General features: G+C 40.0%; 1 protein-coding gene across 1 annotated transcript in view; it reads left to right on the top strand.

The window, feature by feature from the left end:
• ADAMTS2 (ADAM metallopeptidase with thrombospondin type 1 motif 2) overlaps nt 1–16,577 on the top strand; it is a 174,540-nt gene that overhangs the window by 29,418 nt on the left and 128,545 nt on the right. The gene's annotated exons all lie outside the window — the stretch shown is intronic.

Raw genomic sequence — 16,577 nt, 5'->3', positions numbered from 1 at the left:
TCGGACACCTGCAGCAGAGCATCGCTGGAGACTGGTGCTGCAATTTCTTCTCCTCTCTCCTCCTGGTGTATTTTGCTGTTTGGCTCCCAGAGGCAAGGTCTACCTCTTCTGTGATGATGATGCTTCCCATTATGTTAAGGCTAATTTATGGCCAGGGCAGGGAGTTGTGGAGGCAGGCTTAGGCAGTGGGCTTGCTGTCCCTGGTAATGCATTTGTGCCCAGAGCTGTTTTGATATATTCTCTCGCTTCCATTGTGATTACGAATGCCCCATTTCTTTTTTCACTGCTCCAAGCCTACAATTTAAGAGAAATTCTGCCTGAAACTTAAGAGAAGATGATGAAAGAGGGAGGGATTCTTTTCTGTCCACTTATCCATTTTATTCTTGGCTTTATGTGAGGTTTTTCTTCTTTCTTTCTTTCCTGTTGTACTGAGATTTGCAGGCAGTTTTTCATCCTGATCCTCCTCCTTAGATCCTCCTTCAAAAAAAAAAAAGAGAATAACTCCTCTTCCCCTCAAAGACATGCTTTTTAAATGCTTACTTGTAATCCAGTTGTAAGAACCTAATCTATTAGTAAGGTTCATGAACTGAGATTTCACAACCTATTTTATTTATCTATTTTATTACACCTGCCAAGATTTTAATCTTGAGATATTTTCCTTTGCTCCTGAATTTTGAAATAACTGCTGTCATGGCCAAATGACATATCCCAATGCTGACATTCACTCTGTCCAGATTACCTGCCATGCACAGAATGTACTCTGGTGTTTGGTGTCATTCTCCAGTGTGACATTGCTCTGTGGAATGGAAGTTTCCTTGTGACCTGCTACAGCTTCTGGAACTGGATTGACCAAAGCTGAAGATGGGCCTGGCTTTTATAGGAGAGCATCTGAAGGATAATATTTACCACTTTCTTTAATTTGTAACTTCTCGGTGTAGCTCAGCTTACTGTGATGGAACTTCAGTGGAAGCTACTCATGTTGGGAAAGGCTTGTGAACAGGTTGGAAGTGGTGTCTGTACTAATGGTAGGCTGCAGATATGGATAAATCCGCCTTGGATTTGGGTTTTGATTTGTTTTTAGAACTTAAGTTACAGTTTGTTTTGTATGCCTACACATTTCCACTGCAATAGAGCACATATTTTATTGATCTACTTTGAAGAAGGTAAATCTGGATAATGTTAAAATAGTAAGAACATTGGTCAGATTATGTTCCAATTTCCAAGAATTATTTCCTTCCCCTTTAAGCCCCATAGGGAATTGATGCAAAGTGCTCTATGAAAAGAGCCTCAATTATTTGAGGACCTCAAAGAACTTAATGTAAATTAAGGATTTTTAAGAGCATGGAGTGGAAGAAACCTCCTGAACTGCCGTGTGCCTTCTGCCACTGGTGCGGGTGCCGCGCACGTGCGAGGTTGTCCCTTTCCCATCTCCATTTCACAAACCAGCAATCTGTGGCAATTACACGGATGGGTCAGTGGCAGGACTAGGACAAAGCCAGGGTTTTGTCTTGCAGTTACACTACGCTGCCCTCTAAACAGAATATTCACCAAGAGCAGAAGTCTCCATAGCAGTTCTGCCAGTTTCTACGATCACTGTGTGTTATGACCGTGAAGATTACAAATAGTGTGGGACAATGCCAATAATTTTTTTACTGTAGATTTCTGAAGTAAATGGAATAATTCAAGGAAATTAATTTTGTGATACATATATTAACCAATTTTATTCTGAAAATGGTCTTCAGTGTTTTATGATGGAGATATTGGAAGGTACAACTCATTGCTGTGCACTGATGGGAGGAGACACTAACTCTGTTGTGATCAGTGAAATTGTTACATGAACACAAGGAATCTAAGGGCCCATTTTACAATCTGGTGTCTGTTTAGGAAGCTGGTTGAGTTACAGGATAGAGTTCTGTCTCATAGACGTGTAGCCACAAGTCATTATGAGCTTCCTGCTAATTCAGAAACTGCAGAAACCGAATCGTGCTGTTCCCAGTGCTGTGTTGATTTTGCAGCCACTGTGCATTGCTGGAGTCTAAGAGAAAGAGAAGTTTTCCTACATGTAGCTCATTGTTAGGAAAATAGCAAAGAATAGATATCCAAAGGCAATGGAATAGTTGATACACATCATGGAAAGTTGCAGATAATGAAAGTGAACATGCAGAAGAAGTGATTGCCTGGTGGTCTTTCCATTCAAGAGTGTGCTTCTTAGGAGACTGGGGATAATTAGTAAGTTTAAGTGCAAAAGAGGGAGGATATGAGAATCTTTTGTTCATTACTAGAGCTTTTGGAAAACAGCTGAAAATGGTAATAAATTTCTGCAAAGCATTTAGTAAGTAACTTTACTGATCAACTTCTTTTTTGCAGCTAACTTACCAGCAAATGCTCTTTTAACAGCAATCCAGACTATTGTTAGAGTTCCTGAAGGATTCTCACCCTAATTTGTGGCTTCGAGTAGATTGCTAACCTCTCAGCACAACACTTGAGTAGCATGGATCAGGCCGCAGGAATTTCCTTAGTCTCCAAAGGTATGAATGTTGACATTGGATCTGATTTTAGGAAGTGTGAAGCATTCCAAAATCCCAAAGATGTTAATACAAAAAATATGGAACAAAATTCTCTTTCTGCTAGAGGAGTCTGGAGCTGATTGGCAATGGGACTGGGAAGCAGAGGGCAGGATTTTCAGTTCAGATCTTAAAATACCTTTGAATAAGATGGAAGTGGTACTGAGGAATGAAAATGTTTGGTGTAGTCAGCAGGTAGAAAGACATGAGGAGAATTAAAAACTCTGCAGGATGTCAGCCCTTTTCTATGTGGAAGGGTTATGGAATTAATTTTACAAAGTGGTAATGAAACTGTTGTGGTTTCACTCATCAGTACTAGAGATGATGTGGGGAAAAGGAGTCAAAATTTTTGGCCCTTAAAAACACAGGAAAAAATATCTTCTCAATATGAAGATGTTTATTGATATAAAAGTGTTTGTGAAGTGCATGTGTCAGAATCATGATGTGTAGTGTAAGTGCTAATGCATATATATAAATACTATAGTGAGCTAATGGCATTATAAATTCTAGGGCACTTGACAATGAATTATTCCAGTGACCTAAATAATTTTCTGTCAAAATGTTTTTCCCCTTTTACATTTTCAAATTGTCTGTAGTAAATCTTCCATGTGTTTCACTGAGATTTATTCTTAAATCCTCACACTATTTACCCCTTAAGGTTGAAACTTGAATTGAGATAAGCAGCTGTAGAAAAATGCATGTTTCCCTTCCAGACAAGCAAACTACTTCTAACACTTACCTTACTTTACAGGGAAAGGTGTGGGAGACATGAGGCTTTGCCATTTGGGCTCCATTAAACATATACACTTAATGCTATAAACAGGATGTTTAATGTAGTTCTCACTGCTTGCAATTGTTGTGACTTGGCAGGTGTATTTGATGGAGTCTTTGGAGCTGCAGCCTTGTCAGCAAGTGTGTGTGAAAAATAACTGGTTGGAATTGCAATAAAAATGGGAATTGTGAAATCAACTCATTCTGGTATGCTGAAATTATTGGCCTATAATTAAATATTCTATTAAAATACGCAGGGGTCACAGACAGGCACAAATTTCATCTGCATAAAATATTCCATTACTCAAACAAAGAATTAAGGAATAAGAACTATTCTTAAACAGTCATTATTTGGTTGCAAAACAAAGGGGAATATTAAGATTTATCTGCTTTCTGACAAGCGTGAAATTCACTAATCCCTTTGAAGAACTCAAAAACCTGCCATATCACTGCCTTGTGAACACAGTTTATAGATATCATTACTGCTAGCAGTTATTTTGCAGAGAATTTGGGCAGAACCTGCTCTAGGAGAAGTCCTACATGTCAAAGTACAAATGATTATGTGGCTTTATGACTTCTTCTGTAACCTTTGATCCAGACAGCTCATGGGCTGAACACCAAGGCTTCTGCTCTCATTTTCTGGGTTTAAATCCTCCTGGGGATGTGTTGCAGTAAAGCCAATTTAAAGCAATCTGGCTCAATCCTGCTATTCCACCCCCAAATACAGAATAATGTAAAAAAATAATAAAAAAGATATCTTTTTAGTTTTTCACATTCTTTTTTTGTCTCTTGATACGGAGCATACCTTTTTGGCTGCACTAAGTTGTTGTTTACAAGTGATTGCTTTTTTGTTTATTTCTTTTTAAAAGTCCACTGTATGATTATGAACATGTAAGTTTAAAGACAGGAACTGAAACTTGATCCTATGGGGCTTTGGAGAAAACCAGGAGAGTGAATTTACAGTTGCGTAAAATTAAAAAGGCAACAGATTTCAAAAACTTCAATAATTGATTTTAGCTTTTGGAGTCTATTCTGTACCATATCCTGGTCCCACTGGGAACTGGAGGAGCAAGCACTGTGGTTAATTCTCAGTTCCTCAAAGGGCTGCTGTAATTTGAATAATCAGTAGGGGCTGAAGAATTCCTTCAGTGTGATCTGCAGTGTCTGCTCCCACCACGGCTCTGGGCTCGACCCTGCTCGATTCTTCCAGTGAGCGGTCAAATGTCCCAAAACTCTGCTTTTTTAAGAGCCCATCAATGGACAGTGGCACTTTTCTGCCTGACAGCAAATATTTAGGAAGTGTCAGAATTTTCTCCTGAGTTTGTTTGCTGTGGATGGACAAAAGATTCCACAATAATATGTGGTTTAAATATTTAGTGGGGTAGAGAATACCATCTGCTTTTGAGCAAGTATTTTGGTTCCCATTGTGAGCTCAAAGTGAGAATGACAGGGTTCAAGGTCAGTCTGACAGGGTTTTGGTTGCTTTCGGGATCTGGAGTTTGGGGATTTGTGATTCTGATCTGGCCTGTTTTAAGCCTAAAATTTCCTTGTAAAATTTTGAGAAATAGTGGCGTGTTAACCTGACTTAAGAGTGGAATGGCTTCATGCTTGGATATATCTCAGAAAAGACCACTAAGTTAGGCTCTGTGTCTAGGATTGTGTGGTTTTGTGAATGCACTGAAAGTGTCTTTTTCTCTCAGCAGTCCATCATCCATTGGGATCTGTAATACATTTTGAAGAGGGTCACAATAGCACTAAACCCAACAAGCTTATAAGTAGGAAGATAATTTCTGCCTCATCTGATGCCCTGTTTCTCTGGAAATTGTTAGATGCATGCATTGGAAAATATATTGATAATAGTGGTAAAACAAAAATTAATAACCACCTCAGCTTTCCCCAAATACTAAAATAAGTATTCTGTGCTTTCCACAGTCTTTGCTCATTGGAATTGATTTTCTGCTGGAGCGTGCCTGCTGTGCAGCACTGGAATGAATTCCTGTAGTTTTACAAATTGGCTAGATTAGAAGGTGCATCTTTACATGTCAGGAGTGGATGTCAGGTTCTCCAGATAAATGGGGTACTGCTTGTCTCAGGATTTTGGCTGGTTCTTAAGGCAGGAGTGTATGGGATTTTGGGGCTTTTTTCTTTCTTTTACTTTCAGACTTTCATGGAAATGTCTAGCAACTGTCAGGCATCACAAGTGATAGCTGGACACTCAGAAGCCTGGAATGCTTTGCCTGCAACTTGTGCAGCTACTAAGAGCTTTCAAGTGATGAAGTGTTGAGACTCAAACCGAAGCAGGAACTCGTAGGAGTGTCAGTGCTGACTTTTCTGGAAGATGGATGGGAGAACACCTCCTCTTGTGCCATCAGAAGGTCTTCATGAAACAGCATTCCTGTCCTTATCCTCTCCTACCCTGTAACCCCATGAATATGACATTCTCCTTCAGAAGGACCAGAGAAGCTTTAAAGTGGGAAAATTGTAGACTTCCCTTTCCAAATACCAATTTCTCCTTGCCATCCCACGGAAACACTTCCATGTCAACTCTGGGCTCTGGGAATGGATGGAGAGAGATGGTTGTAGCCTGTGGTTCCCTCATGGATTTCTGGTGTCTGAGCTGCCTGGTCATTGAGAGGGGGGAAAAAAGCACCTTTGTTTTTAGAGGAACATCTAGAATGTAAAAGCTTGATGTGAGAATAGGAGCTTGGCAGAGTTGTCTTCTGCTGATTCATTGCAGCTACAAATGAGAGACAACTAAAATAACCAATGTGAGAGCAACTTAATGTGTTTCTATTAAAAAATAGAAAGGGGGAAAATGAAAAATAAATAATTTGCTGTTTCATAGCTGGAATATTTCCTCAGAGAGCTACCTGGAAACTTCTGAGGAGATTTCCCAGTAGTGTTTGGGGACAAGTTCAGACATGGTTGGAAACCAGAGGCTTGAATGTGGGGCTGAGGGAATCTTGGAAGTATCAACAGGCTCAGAGTTGACCAAGGCCACAAACAAATTAAAGGGGATGGGTAGGATAAGGTCCCAGAGGATGAGGACACACAATGCAGCTAGAGAGCCTCCACTGATCACGTCTAGGACAATTGTAGAACAGTTTTATAATGTTCAATGTTTGATGCGCTGTATCTTCAAACTCCCCATTTTTCTCATTAGCTGTAAATAACTTTTGTACATGCCAAGATTGTCAGATAAATGCCTGCTTGTTTCAGCCAAACATGTATTTAGCTGACTTCTAAGCTATTTTGTTCAAATGAGGGCACATTCATGGAATGAATCATAGAATGGTTTGGGTTGGAAGGGACCTTAGAGATCATCTAGTTCCAAACCCCTGCCATGGCAAGGACAATTGCCATTTATATTTATACTTACAAACATTGCCATTTATATTCTCAGACTGAGAAGATGATTGTGAAATCTGACTCCAGTTTAACTCAGTCTAGGATTAAGTTTTCAGGACAGAGAGTGTTCTTCATAATATGTGTAAAATGATCTGTATGTTTTCAGAGTTGTGTAAAAGCTGCTAATAATAATTCAGAGAAGCTTTTGAAAAGAAGTTCTGAATCAAGTGTAAACAAACTGTGAGTGAATACCAATTTCCTGGAGCGGCTTTTACCATTTTTAAGTTCCCATCTTATGTAAAGGCTTAAAATATGCAATGATTTAATATAAACAGACATAAATACATGGAAGTTGGATACAAACTGCAACATGAATTTGGAGTATGTGAGTATTATTTTGTAACTTAGTGTGTTGTGCAGAATGAAAAAGATGTTTCAGTTGTACTCTGAACTGTGGAAAGCAGCAGAGTGAAGCTCTGAGCTGCTAAATCCAACCTGGACTCCTTCTGAACTCAATTTAGGTCTGTGGCCCTTGAGTCAAAGGTGTAATTGCAGCTTGTGTAGACCACATGCAGTTGCTGAGACGGCAAGAGCTTGAAGGAGAAGCCAAAACCACCTGTAACTGCAGCCTCCCTCATCTCAAAAAGACTGATGAGCCTGAGCTGAACTTCATGGTGAAATGAATACCAAGGAACCTGTTTTAAACTTGCATGAGCTGCAGGCACGGCGTTGGGAAACAGACAGATAATCTGTAGAGAGTAGAGGGAGGTTCGTGTACTAAATCCAATTGCTCAGAAAATGAGATTTGGTGAAAAATCCCCAGATTTGTTGTTTAATTTCTCATCATATTTGGGTTTATATCTGCCACCTCCCCTGAGCTTTTAAGATTGTGTTAAAGTTCAAATGTTTCCCTGCAACCACAACAGTTTGAGCTGTTTTGTTTTAAATGCAGAGAGAGGATCACAGGGAGTCATGCTTCTGCCAGAGCAAGCTTTAAAAGAAACCCCTGCTGGTATCATAACAACAGTGATAGAATTGTGAAATGAGTTCTTTCCTCTAAGCATGAATTGCTTGAACTTTACAGTGGTAGAAAACAGACTTCACTGGGATAGCAGAAGCTGTGGTTGTGTAAGGATAAACCGCTAATTTTGCTGTCTGTCACTTTTCATCAACAATAGTGTTCTGTCACCTTGAATTATAACTTGAAAATCTTATATTCAGATTGGAGCTTAACTTTGAATTGAGACTAAACCTTTAGATGGGACCTCTGTGATAAATTTGCAGGAGGTATGATGTGTAATACCAAAACAATATAAAACAAAGCTATGGAATTTGGTACTATTAGAGAACTGAGAATGTAGAGAAGAGCAGCCAGTGAATTGCAGTGGTAATATGTAGCATTTCCACAAATCTCTTCCTCATCTGAGTCTCTGGAGGACTAGAGTGTTTTTATGGCAGTGTGGGAACCAAATGAAGCTGTTCTTGGGCCTGAGAGTGGAATGGGCACTGCCATGGGCCTGTCTCCAAGGGCAGTTCAAAGAGTACTGCAAAGGACACAACAATTCCAGGTGGAGGAGATGGAAAGTGATACTGAAATATCAAGATCTATAAAATCATGAGTGAGCAGGAGAAGGTCCCATGTCTCTTCCTATGTAACAACTAAGAGACATCAAGTAAAACTTAAAGAAAGCAGTTTCAGACAAGCTCAAGGAAGTGAGCTCAGCACAATAAAGCCATGGAATGTTTTGCTGAGTGATCCTGTGGATGGTAAAGTGCTGCAAGAGTTCAAAAATCATCGGAGATTCACAGAAGGAAAATTGATTAAGGGCTGGAAGTATCCATTCACCAGCATTGCTGCAGGAAATCCCAGACAAGCACTTTGCTGGAAGTAGGAGGTATATTCTGGAGAGCATCACTGGCTTGCAAGTTTGCAGGAGGGATGATGTTTAATACCACTTAGTCTTACATAATTTCTTAGGAAGGAATTACAGGACACCTTTGGAAACAGGATATTGGACTTTTATTTGGGAGTCTCAAAGTACTAAGAATATTGGTTCTTATTGCAACTGGGGATCCTTGGAGCTTCACAGGCAATCAGTAGGCTCAAAAACACTGCTATCATATCTTTATCATCCTCTATTTAGACAGAGAATCTCTGTGTCTATTTTGGCCCAGCAAGGAGAGACATTTGCTGTTATGCATCATATTTTATGAAAAAACTCTCACATTTCTCCACAATTCCATCAGCACATCTCATTATTGCAGTTAGGAGTGGCTTGGAGCTTTGCTGTTAATGCAGTTCTCATAGCTTTCCTATATTATATTGTCCAAATATCTCATCAGTCTCCATGTATTAAATTCTCAGTTTCTTATTATGATACTTCTCCCATCTCCTCTTAGTTGGCACCAAATCTTTTCAGACACTGGAGAAAATGTTTTCTTTTTCTAAGTCACCATTTGCCTTAGCAGTATGGGATTTGTGTTCGTTGTGATATTTTTAAGATATTTTCTTGGCATAATGAATGATTTGCAAGAAGTTGAGAAGATTCAAAAAAGCCCAAGATGGGAAATTAAATTTGATTTGATTTCTTGGCAATGTGAAAATTCATTTCCCCAGTCTTTCTGCTTAACAGGGCAAAATTTCAGCCTGTTCCCAAGCTATCAACATTCTTGAGTCTTTCAGTGGCTGCAAATCCATTTCTCATGATCCATGTTATTGGGACAGGGTGACCATGTAGGCTGCTCCATCCTTGCTTTTATTGCTGCTCTGACTAATGGGTGTTCAGAGACCCCTTGCTAATGGGATGTTTTGCTTATTCATAAAATTTCATCAATGCCAATTTCTGAAGGAATGTCTTGGTCTACGTGCAGCGTTGAACCCAGAGGCAGGAATTTGGCAGGCCTCATAATAAGTCTGAGTGTTGAGAATTGTTATGTCTTCCTCACCAATATGTCTAAATAATGGTTCATAATTAACTCTGGCAATCTCTTGTCCAAGCAAAATTCATCATTTTGTAATTCTCTGGGGCTTTTGCCAGCTTTCCCACGAGGAGTGTTTGGACTGTGTGTGAAGAGGTTGCAAGGCCGGCTGAAACAGGCAGCAGATGATTCTTCCAATTAGTGTGGAGCGAGTGTGATGCCCGCCCTTGCTGGGAGTGTGCCTTTCCCACCCTGGCAGTGGGGCAGCCATCCGTCCCTCTTTGTAGTGGAAGCACTTGGCCTCAGGGGGAAACAAAGCCATCAGCTCTTCAGAGCTTACTGGTTTATTGTGGCATGCATGAGGCTTGAAAATCCAGTGGAGGTGGATTTGAATATTCCCCTTCAGGAAAACAGATGCAATTCCCAACATGATAAGAATTAACTTTCCATTTTTCTTACCATCTTGTGGTCACCCTGTAGACTACTTGACATCTGCAGAGGACTTTTATTCTAACCCTTATGTTGGGAATGAAGTGGGTAAGATCACTCACCATTCTTCAGGAGAAATACAGGCATTGTTTTTCAGGACATTGGCCTCAGACAGAGAAGATAGTGTGTGTTTCTTTGGAGGGCTCACAACAGCCATGCATGTCCATCTGGTCTGCATTTTTACCAGGCTTGCTCCTGAAAAACAAAGTTACCACATGTCTTTAGAAAGATGGACTGAAAAAAGATCTTAGAGTTTCTATCTCCATTCCCAGAAATCAACATTACAGGAAAATGTTGGACTCAAGTGCTGGCTCAGGATGGAAAATCCCATGTGCACTTGGGCCACGTGCAAAGGATTTCTGAGTCACATGGAATTTACACGTCACTTGCTGAACTCAAAGCTTGGAAAGGACTAATCTCCTATTAATTTATGTAAACAGGAAGCTGTGTTTGGCCATTTGGATGGTCTTGAGCAGCACACTTTACCCACTTAAAATGTTAGATTTTCCTAGAGAATAGCAATGTCCTGTCAGCCTGCCAGTCCTGCTTTGTATTTCATACCTGTACACTGACTCTGCCTGCATGCCTTATTCCCCTGCCTAGGTTTGCATTATTTTATCTTTCAATTGGAAAACTATGTACATCTGTAAAAACAGAGTGTAATATATGGCAGTGGTCCGCTACTGTATTCATTTGAATTAATGTCCCTTAAAGTGCAAAGGCTGCAGAAGTCATGAGTTGCAGGATGGCAGAACTCTTAAATTTAAAGACAACAAATCCTATTTTTGTAAAGGCTGATTTATAACTTGTTCTAGGTTCATTTAATTTTGGTGGTGCAATGAGAGGAAAAGTGGTGGCAAAAAACTTAGATTAATCAGTCTGAATTCACAGACTGTACAATCTTGTTTTTGTTGTCTTTCTACCAATGGGAATTCTCTGTGTTCACATTCTTGATCCTTCTCTTCTTCCTTGAGGAAACACAGCTGTGGAGCAGGAGCTGTGATTGTATTGCATTTCTGAGGAGGGCAAGGGGAATTGGGTTGCACTGGATGTAAATGTGATTGTGTTGTTTCTGTCTGTCAGGAATAAGTGTTTTATCATATCAGTTACCATCTGTTTTCCCATTAATCAGGTTTTTCTGCCTTGAAAATGGCCAAAGACAAAGGTCCCAGCCACAAGTACATGAAGATTAATAGCAGGTGTAAAGTCATCCCACTCTGAAGCTGTGAGTGGTTGCTTTTTCCCTAAAATATGATGACTTATTTATTGGGTGTAATACACTTAACATATTTTTAACAATGCTTGAGCATGGTTTATTTGAAGAACACAAAAATTTGGTCAAAACTCTCTAAAATTGTGAAGTTACTGTGACTTAGCTAGAGCATCTCAAGCCTCTGCCAGAATGGTCTTTTCTGGCAGTGAAGTGAGTGTAGTTGCTGAATGTTCGTCTGGGTAGGATTAAGTTATGACAAACAGATTCCTCTTTCAGATGAGCATAATCCCCAGCACTTAGTGAGCTTTAATTTATGTGCATCAACTTTGTGGAACTGGTTGATTCATTTACTTCTGCTTTTTCTGCTCATCATTCTGGCTTTGGAGCGTGACGCCTCTTTATCTAGTAGGGAGACTGCAAAGCTAAGATTTCTTTCCAAACTGCTTCAACCACCTTAAACATGTCTCAAATGCAATCTCATCATCCACATTTTCCCCTATCATGTGTTTTGAGATCTGCTTTCCTGATTGGTGCCCACAATCCTGTTTTTAAATCAGTTGCAGCAACATCTACATAGTGGAGTGGAATGTCCTCTTTCTAAGTAATCTGGTTTACAAAAAACGCTGGCACAGATGTCACTGATGGCTGAGAATGGGATCACCCCAGCCCCTCACCTCTCTCCTCCTTGATCACAGCCTCAAGAGGCTCCTCTTGGTTCAAAGCCTTCCCCACCTGCTCCTTCAGGTAGTGAAAAACTCATTTCCAGAGAGGAGATCAGAACTTTGTCTCTGATCTGTGAAGCTCCCCATGGAAACTCATGTTCTAATAATGATGTAAGTTGACTTCTGCTTAGAGATGGTCCTTCCCTTTACCTCTACACAAACAAAAATAAACCACAGAGTGTGTTAATGCTCAGAGTAGGTGTGTGTTAGAGAGGACAGTGCCAGTGGAGTGTATTGACCTGAAATTGTGAATTACAGGGCTGATGCACATCATGAGCAGAAGAATGTGATACACATATGGGACCCAGTATGTAGTTTCCATTTACATGGTAATTTTCTTCTTTTTAGATCTATGTTTTTCTCTCCTCCTTTTGCTTTCTATCACTAACTTTTAAAATTCTTGGAAGAAGGGACAAACCATTTTCTTTGGAGCCAACAGCAACACCATGGGGTTTTTCTTTTGGTTTTGGCAGTCTGCTAGCACTTTGGATTTCGATTTCCTTTACCTACTAGATATGTTTAAATATGTAGATATTAAAATAGCACAAAATGTATTTTGTCTGTTTCTGTTCATCTTTGAAACAATGTGCAGCTGTTGAACTGCACATGAGTGTTCCCTTGCTGTGGGTCATCCTTGATGGATGTTATTGCTGTGCCAGGCAGTGCTCTCTGAGAATAGTGAGGTGGGCTTGGCTCTCTCTCCTTTAAAGACATAAAATTTATAAGAAATAATTCCAGGTATGTATATGGTGAGAAAGAAACTTTGAATTATGTTCTTGGCATGATCAATTTCCATCACCTTTATTTCCTGTGATATAAATTTCTCGTTTCTAAAAATTCACTGGTGGCAGCTGCTTAACAAACTGCTTGTGAATTTTCAGTTGAAACCCTGTTCTCCTCCTTTTCTTTTGGACCTTTATGCCATTTACTGCAGGTTCTGCTTTCTCTCCCATTCTGCCTTTGCCTCTTTTCTTTCTTTCTTTCTTTCTTTCTTTCTTTCTTTCTTTCTTTCTTTCTTTCTTTCTTTCTTTCTTTCTTTCTTTCTTTCTTTCTTTCTTTCTTTCTTTCTTTCTTTCTTTCCTTCTTTCCTTCTTTCCTTCTTTCCTTCTTTCCTTCTTTCCTTCTTTCCTTCTTTCCTTCTTTCCTTCTTTCCTTCTTTCCTTCTTTCCTTCTTTCCTTCTTTCCTTCTTTCCTTCTTTCCTTCTTTCCTTCTTTCCTTCTTTCCTTCTTTCCTTCTTTCCTTCTTTCCTTCTTTCTTTTTCTTTCTTTCTTTTCTTTCTTTTCTTTCCTCTGGTGTTTTAAGTTGTGGGTCATCCTGTTCCATCTTCCTTCCTGCTCACAGTAAATAGAGGATTTATCTTAAGTGTTTTTTATCTGCAGGTCATCTGGCATTCCAAGGAAAATGTTTTCTGGGGTTTTAGGCTGGTACAGAGTGGAAATGAGAGGTCACTGTCCAGCATTTTGAGTTATCAGGTTACTCCTCCAGCACGTTAGTCATGTTTCTTGGATGCAAAGAGGAGGCTGTGGCTGCATAGGGTCAGGGTGGTGACGTAGCAGAGGGAACACAGCTGTAGATCCATTAGGGTTAGTTGGAAATTTTTAGTCCATTTTCCCTCTGAAAAGAACATTTTCCCTCACCCTCTCAAGCCCTAAATTTGCTCAGAAACACCTATGTAAGATTTAGATTTTCCTTCAAAAATAAGAAGCAGCAACTTCATTGGGATTTCTGGAGAATTCAGACACTGCAAATTAGAACAGAGGAGTTGAGAACAGAGCTAGTTTGTTTAATACTGACATATTTCTCAGAAAGGGAATGGGGCACCCTTTATAGCCTTTCAAAGGGCCACCCTGCCTCTGCTATTCTCTGTTCCTCCATCCCCTTTGCATATCAGCACCAAGACCCTCCTCAGTGAGCACAGGCTTCTCCCTGGTCACAGGAACAGAAGTTGCTCTGAGGTGCATCACTCTGTCCTGGCTGCTCTTGTTTATTGTCCTCTAATGCAGAATTGTGATCCTTTCCCTGCTTTTGAATACTTCCATATTTACTTGAGCTGCCAACAGACCATTGACAATTTGGCTAAGATTGTGGGAAAGAATGTAAATACTAGATTTGCATTGTGACTCTCCTTCCCTCAGTGCTGCCTGGCATTTGGGATCCCTGTGTGCCCAGAGCAGGACGTGCTCAGGCTCCCAGCAGAGCAGGGCCTCTGATGCATGGTCCTGTCCTCTGGTGTGCTGCTGCATTTGCTCTCAGGGCTGGGACTACAGCAGGGCTCTGTAATGTGCTGATCTGCAATTCCCTGACATATGCTGGTTACAATGATACACCAGCTTTCGGGAAAACAGCCCTCCTCATATACATGAGAGATAACACACCAGATGACTGTTATGAGAGAGGTCTGAGACATCTTATTTAACGTAATAGCAAACCAAATGGAGAAACCTTGCAGCAATGGCTGCCAGATTATCCTCTGTGGACCACAGCCTGGCTATTTGGCTGATGATAAAACTGCATATTTTTGTATTTACTAATATGGGAGAAGTGAACTCTCCATGGTGAGTAATGCAGACAGCAGCAGCTCCAGTTCTTCATTCATCACCGCACTGTGCTCCCCAACAAAGGTCAATGAGTGTGCTGAGTTTGTGTGTCGCAGGATTTGAGGTCATGAGTCACTAAAGGGTCTGGGATTGCATCCTGGCAGTGTGGACCAAGAGCTGCTGTTTCAGGAGCCCGTACCCCTCTCCTGCTCTTGGACAGACCCAAGTGATGATTCAGTGCAGGGGGAAAGTCAGGATATGTAAAGTTTACTCTCAGTGTGTGACTCACCTTACCCTAAGCATGTTCTTTCACATGGCAAGGGACCAGGTCTGTGACTGGGGCTTCATCCTGAGTTTTATGACATCCAACCACCACAGGACAGAGCCAACATCTTCTAAGTCTGCCTGTGATTGTCTAGGAAGTAGGTCAGTGGGTCATGCCCAGATATCTTTAGTTTCTTTTTAAGGATAGCACTTGTAATCCAGGTGTTGAAGTGTCTTTTAAAATGCAGGTAAGAGAACACATTCTGCATTTGTGTAAACCGGGAATTTCAGATGCAGAACAGTTGGTTGTAATGACCAATCTGTGTGTGCTTTCCTTCAGGGTTCAGTTAAGTTTATTTTAATGAATATGGTATTGAGCTTTTCACAGTAGGGTTTAGTGAACAGATTGGAAAGTCTGAAAAAGATATTAGAACTGGGTGAATAATTCATAAAGAGTAATTTATTTTATGAATGTCACCTCTTTCTGTTTTGAATTGCCTGGGAATAAAGCATGGCTTACTTGAATTCAGTTGTTAATTAAAATTATACACCAAATAAGTTCTGTCAGTAATCCTTACTTTGTAACTCATTTACAAGAGGTTTGTTGTGAGGTGTTGATGTTTAGAAGCTCATGTGTTACTGTGAATGCAGAAATTCCAGGATTTATTTTAATTTTTTAAAATTAGATTATCATAACTTGGTAAGTTTTGCTTTGTTGAAAGGATTGATTAAAATTCCAGAGTATTCTGATTCATAAGTTTATGGAAATATTGTATTGCCAGAATTTCATGTTTCAGCCAGCTGTTCTGCCAAAAAATTATTTCATTATAAGAGATGAAACAGTTACATTATTAAAAATAGGCTGTCGCATTTTTTTGTCTTCTACATACTTTGAAACTGAACTTCTGATTTTTGGAGTAACCAATACAAAGGCTATCTCCATCATGGCAATGTGATCAGATTCTAGTGTTGACTTTTCAGGGCTAAGCTTGAAGAATAAAGAAGAACTCTGACTTTTTGTGGGTTATTCTGCTTCTAATAATGGGTCAGAACAAATCCATGTCAGGCTCAGAGAGTGTAAAATTGTCTGTAAGTAGATTGGTTTGTGTTTTTTTTTTTTTTTTTTTTTTTTTTAATTCTTATTCTTATTTTTTCTTTTAGTTGTTTTAAAAACATGGATTCAGTTGCACAGTAGCAAGAATTAATTCCCTTCAACTATCTTCCCCGTAATTTTTACAAATCTTGTCAGCTAATGAAAACTGTATATCTTTACACCTTTTCTAAACTGGGAGCTAATGTAACACTGATGTGCAGAAATTGCTCCAAACTTCCTTGTCCCATTATGCCAGGCTTTATGAATGCACCAGATTCCAAAATACAAAATTAAAGTCATTAGACATGTACACTGCTGCTTATTTGACAAGCTGCTGTGTGTTCCCTGTGCCAGGTTTGCTGGCTGCAGTGGCTCAGGCTGCACTTCACCACTCTGTGCTGGGCTGGGAAGCGAAGCCGCCCTTGTCAAACATTCTGTTTTGCTGCCTCTCTTTCTAGTCTATCTCAATGATCAAATTGTCATTATAAATGCAGGTTAAAATCCTTTAAGAACTTGAAGAAATGTGTGTAATTTTTCCCAAGTTGCTGGAGGAGTCCTGAAAGTGCAACTTCAGGAAAGCACAGGCTGGCAGCCCACGCTCCTGGAGTCAGCTGCTCCCCTGCCAGGTAGACACTTCTTGAAATAGTATTGCCCAC

Source organism: Ammospiza nelsoni, chromosome 16 (genome assembly GCF_027579445.1).
Source record: "Ammospiza nelsoni isolate bAmmNel1 chromosome 16, bAmmNel1.pri, whole genome shotgun sequence".
Lineage (NCBI taxonomy): Eukaryota > Metazoa > Chordata > Aves > Passeriformes > Passerellidae > Ammospiza > Ammospiza nelsoni.
Note: the sequence above shows the minus strand (reverse complement) of the source record. Positions and strands in the feature narration are given on the sequence as shown.